Below are 6,000 nucleotides of genomic sequence, written 5' to 3' on the forward strand. Positions count from 1 at the left end.
TTGAACAATTGCACAACTGGCCATAATGGAAGAAATAGTCATTTTCAGTTTGTTATGACGATTCAACCTCGATTGGTGTGGTTTAGAGCCCCCGACAGTGGTCCAATGTAGCTGTATGGCATCCGTATGTTGATCCATGTCAGTAAATAAGAAATAAATGAAGAGAAGATAAAAGAGGTGGAGATATACATATTTACGTAGTTTGGTATAATGTATACGTCCATGGGTCATTTGGAGGGGCAGGATTCATTATAATATGATTGTTTTACAAGCTTCATGGTCTCTCATCCTTACTATACAATGGATATTATAGATCTATTTTCTGGTGGAGATACTCTTTAGAACTCCCGTTGTCAGGTTGAAGAAGCTGAAGGAGATATCGAAGTAGCAGTCTAGAAGAAGAAGTCCCATTTGAAGTCATCTGGTCAATTTCTTTTGTCCTCTGCCCCATTCCTTTATGTCACATCCCTTTTCATTTATGTCTCATTCCCTCATTTTCTCTTGACACTCTTTTACTTTCTCAACCTTTTGTCCCTTTTTTTTTTTGTCTCTCTTTCTTCCCTCCTAATGAGACCCTTAATCTTGAGTTGGGCTTGAAAAACCACTTTGAGCCTGTGATATTTTATCCCCTTAAAAGATAATGGCCTAAAGATCATGTCCACGATATAAATCCCACCACACAAGGTTGGATGAGAGGCTAAGGTTCAATGTAATTAATTTATAACTTGGTTATAATAGGCTCGCCAAAAGTACAATGGTAAGAAGTCAGTGGATAAAAGTTATAATGGACTTGAAACTTGTCCCTTCTATTGCAATGTTGATGAAAATTAAAATTCATTACCTTTCATCCTCCAAGAAGCCCTTTGATAATGGCAATTAATGGATCTTTTGCACATCTATTAGATACACTACTTTCCCATTAAATCCAAAGAATCCAACAAAAGAATGCAAAGATATATTTATCTACAAAGAATTTGAACAACATGATTTGGGTTTTAGGAGAAAGAAACCCACCAATGGCTCACTTAACAACTTGCTTTCACATTAAAAAATCATCATCATGGGTCGAAAGGTCCGAATATATATAGTTGGATCAGATTCACCTCACAGGAAAAAAAAAAAAAAACACAAAGGATCAAATATCATTGGACAGGACATGCCATTGGGCTACAAAAATATAAAAATCAACCACATCAAAGGTGGTCCCTATGCCATCATAAACAGAAAAGTAGAAAAATACTAAGAGGAAAGGGGGTGGGGGGTGGGCTTGGCTTGGCTTGTGGTCCGTTTGATTTAAGATTTATTTTTTATTTTTACAATAATTTGTAAATAAAATAATATACAATATTGGACCGGACCTTTACCATCTGCCTAAAAAGTCCAATACCCAAATCAATGCGAAAAAAACCTAAAGGTTTGAACTTTGACCTCATAATTTTTGTCTTTGATCTTCACCACCCTCATCCCAAAAACAAAACAAAATACCTTATCACACGCACCACCCCAACAACAACAACAACAACAATAATCACCACAACTCATTCATGCCCCTCTTCTCAGCCCATTTACCCAAAGCCCAATTTGTCTTTCTTTGATCTGCGTTTGTCTGCACAAACCCTAGATCTCCAATCTTGGAGCTCGTTTGTCTTGCCAAGCTCAGGCTAGCTTACTCTCATCTCCTTATATTTGGATCTCTCATTGGCGGTAAAGCCCCTGATCTAACACCTCACCCCCAAATCTATCTCTCTTTCTCTCTCTTATTTCTTTTTTAATTTCTTTTTGTGTGATAGTTTCGGATGGGCTTGTAACTTGTTCTTCTTCCTTGCGATTTTCTTTTTGTTACTTGATTCCGTGTGTACTTGTTTTTTCTTATTTGGGCTATGGTTTTGAAATTTGAGAGCTTGATTATGGTGTTTTGAGCTGAAAATTGTGAGAAGACCTAGATTTTCTTTCCAAAATTTCTTTTTTGCTGATGATCTGATTCTTGGTCTTGACTAGTAGCTTTCATTTGATCTGAGCTAAACTCACTAGTCACTGATGGGGTTGAGCTGAAACTAATCAAGTGGGCCCGTATGGAGTCTAGGGTGGGTTGAGTTAATGGGGTTGACTCAGCCGACTGAGAAATGTCACCCATGTTTTCTTAGTCGGCCCTTGTGGCCCAAGCCGGGCATATTGGTGAGCTAGGCATTTTTAGTTAAGCGACACCAGTGTCAGCCACGTATAAACTTAGAAAGGATTGTGTTTGTGGTTTCTGAAACGAGTTTTTTCGACAGTAAAAGCATAACATATGTAACATGGTGGTCTGTGTTGATGTGCGGTACCCTCCTTCAATTTGCTTGAACTGAGCATCAAAAGGAAGTGAGACAAGCACAGCAAGGAAGGGAGACGGATTGTTGTGGACACAACATGGAGATATGCATTTACACTAGTGTTGATTTTTCGTAGGGAAATGAAGATTCACAAGAGAGTCAAGAATTCCAGAATCCATCTTGGAGATTTTACAAAGAGTTGTTTAATTGTTTTTATTTGAAGGCCTAGCTTTCAAAGAGAATATTAAATGGAGCACCCAAGTTAACCGGTCCACACTCTTAGCCTGTCTTCCTCCATTACTTTTATGTTGTACACCACTAACTTATCATCCTTTGTTGTTTGCATGTTGTAAGTTGTATTGTATGGCACCCAATGGCCAATGTATTGTAATGTCACATTTTGATATTTGGGGTAATATATACTTCATTTCGATTTTTGTATCAAACTTAAATGAAGTGGTATTTTGAACAAGAAGATGGTGACATTAGGTTGAAATGTCACTTCTCAAGACATTATCTTACCACCTTTTGTAGAAATTATTGATAATACTGCATATAGTTTAATTTTGTATCCCAGCACTTAATCAATATTGTTAGGCAATCGAGTTTGTTTACCTGTATTTCATCGCTAAACTTAGCATAATGTATTAAACAAGAACGTATAGATGTGTTTATTCATCTCTCTCTCTGACTAGCATTTTTAAGGCTATTGTATATCGTGATTAGGTTAGCATCTCAATTAAGCAATAAGATGAGGCACTTGTCACATATATGGACTCTTCCAATAGATAGAAGACTTGTCTCAGCTTTGATGGGAGGGAGAGAGATATGTCAAGAAAGATGTCTATTGAAAATTGAGTCAACAATATTACCTCCTCCACTAGTTCTCTCAAAGGTACGCTAACATGCTTATCTTGTTGTCCATAAATTAATGTGTCAAGATGCAGTAATGGGACAGAAGAGTATTACATCTTAATCATGAAAACTTAAACATACTAAAATGATATGGCTACTTAAATCTGTTACCAACGTCTTTTATTTCCACCACATCCTTGTTCATAGTGTTGAAAGTTAATATATCTTAGTAGTAAACCCGCACGGTGCATAGGAGTAGCTAAATATATTACATGAAAAACACTCTATGTAACTAAGTTCGAATTCAGTCAGATATTATACAATAAATAAAAGTTCTAAAAGAGTGTCATTGTTGGCATTTTGATCTCCAAACTTTTGGTTGAGCAACTTGATCTTTTATCCCCTTGCTCTCATTTGTTTTTATGTTAGTGGACAAAAACCTCACCAACTTCTTTTGAATGAAAAGAGAGACCAAGTCAGTATCTTGAGGATCATTACCAAATAAGTTTTGTCCATTATACATCTTTATTGGTGCTTGCTAGAATTTGGGCATTAACTTTTGTTTGTTCCTATATAATTTGCAAAGCAAAATCATATGGCATTTTCTTCTTTACCATGACATTCTAGTTTGAAAAGGGAGTAACATGGGAAATTTGGTTTTGTGAAGCAAACTAGACTGGTGACTACATTCAAAATATAGGATAGATGATTTCGAGAAAGTCAAGAAATTGAGACAAGAATTATCTACCTTAGTTAAATATAAAATAGGCTAACAGAGTTTATTCCCTATCACTGCATATTTTGTTTGTCTAGAAGCTCAAAACCAAGAGGAATCTATTGTACCAATGGTTTATTCCCTATCCCTTCAGCATATAATATAATATTTTAAAAATGAAAAATTAAGGTTTCCTAACTTCTTTATGAATGATTGCGTATATAGAGTGTCACTTATTAACAGATTTATATTGCAACTTGAGTGAATGATAGAGCTAAGGGTGCAAAGATTTCAACCATCTTGCAAGCATCTCTTTATGAACCTACAAAGGCTCATGGAGCCATGAAAGGTGTCAACTATCAAGGCACCATTTTATTGCAGGTTGGTTGAGTGCCAATTCTGCAGTATTGTCCTCAGGGATCTCCTCTTTCTCATTGAAATTTTATAACATAATAGCATAACATTAACTCAACTGTTTTTTTAAACGATTATATATTCCTTGCTATTATTTTTTGCTTACTCCATCTTATTTTCCTCCTTACAGATGCAGGTGGAGACATAGAAAAACGAGATACTTAGGACTTACTGGAGTTTTTAATTAAATGCTTTCAAATTATGGAAATGGTTATCTTATTCCTTTAGCTATTTTGAATGTGTTGATTTGAGTTGTACATTGGAAACATAGTTCTTCTGTATTTAATAGTTGTCAGTGGCATAAATTTTAGTTAATGTCTGCTTTGGTTTTATTTTATTTTATTTTTTTTATGCTTACTTTAAGTTGCTTAAAAGGAATGTGTGCTTCCCCGATTTAAAAGAATTAAAATAATGTACAAAGTAAAAAAAATTAGGTAGAAAGTCATAAAACTTTTAAAAAATATATTTATAGAGAAACATAAAAACAAAAAATAAAATATAGAAATTAAGAAAATAAAAATATAGACATTAACATAAACTAGGATAAGCAATATGCCACGTGTTAAATTTTTTATTTGTTACTTTGTCATTAATGAATTTATCAGAAGATGAACTTAGAAAGTTAATTGTAAAAGATTGTAAACTCAAAAAATTAATTGCTAAAAATTATAAACCAATAGACTTTTATTAATCTATGAAAGCTCAACGATTGATTTTGTAGTTAACCCTAGAAATGAAGAGTTTAGCTGTTTGTTAAAGCATCTCCATCTGGATTCTCATAAAATTTTTTATAATTTAACTAAAAATCACATCTCTTAAAATTTTTTCCTAAATTTAATTTATCTTCTACAAACCTCTTATATTTCATTCCTCATCCATATCTTTATTTTATTAAATAATATTTCTCTATTATTGTTTTATTACTTTTTTCTCTCACCTCCATTTACAATCTTAACTATTAACTCTTTTGTCTTATTATTTTCTTTTCAAATATCACTTTCTACTATATATTTATACGATTTTGACTACCAAATACAATATTAGTTTTCAAACCGAAATCCGTATTATAAAAATAGTAATTTTTTTTAATATGTGCATTTTCTAACATCATAATAATTTTTTAATATCTACTATTTATCAATTTCTCTAATGGTAATACCTAGCCACGTATTGATAATAAAAAATTTTTGTTATTTTTGTAACAGTAATATTTTGTGTCCTTTCTCCAAAGGTAATATTTTTTGTCTTTTCTCCAATGGTAACTTTTTTTGTTTTGTCTCAAATGGTAACATTTTTTGTCCTATATTTAATAGTAACTTTTTTTTCTATAAATATGCATTTTGCTAGTGTTCACATTCTCACAAAATCAAGTCTCATTTGATCTAAAGAACCAAAATTCAACAGTCTCTCCTGATCTCCCACTCCTTTCATCAAATGACTCATATATTCTTTCGCAAATTGCTCACATACGTATCTTCTGAAGATGTAGCGATGTTGTTCTTAATGACGAGGTTGATGGACAGCCATCGAGGTATCGTGGTAATCACCAACGCTGTAAGTTTATTCAGTGTGATCATATTCAAGAGCACGATCATCTATTTTGCAATTATTTTGCAAAAAATTGGGTATATCTCATGAATCTATTTCGAATGAGATTTCAGATGAGTTGTTTCCTATTTCTCCGTATTCTAAATGAGGTAGAGTCTT

Source organism: Carya illinoinensis, chromosome 4 (assembly GCF_018687715.1).
Source record: "Carya illinoinensis cultivar Pawnee chromosome 4, C.illinoinensisPawnee_v1, whole genome shotgun sequence".
Classification (NCBI taxonomy): Eukaryota; Viridiplantae; Streptophyta; class Magnoliopsida; order Fagales; family Juglandaceae; genus Carya; species Carya illinoinensis.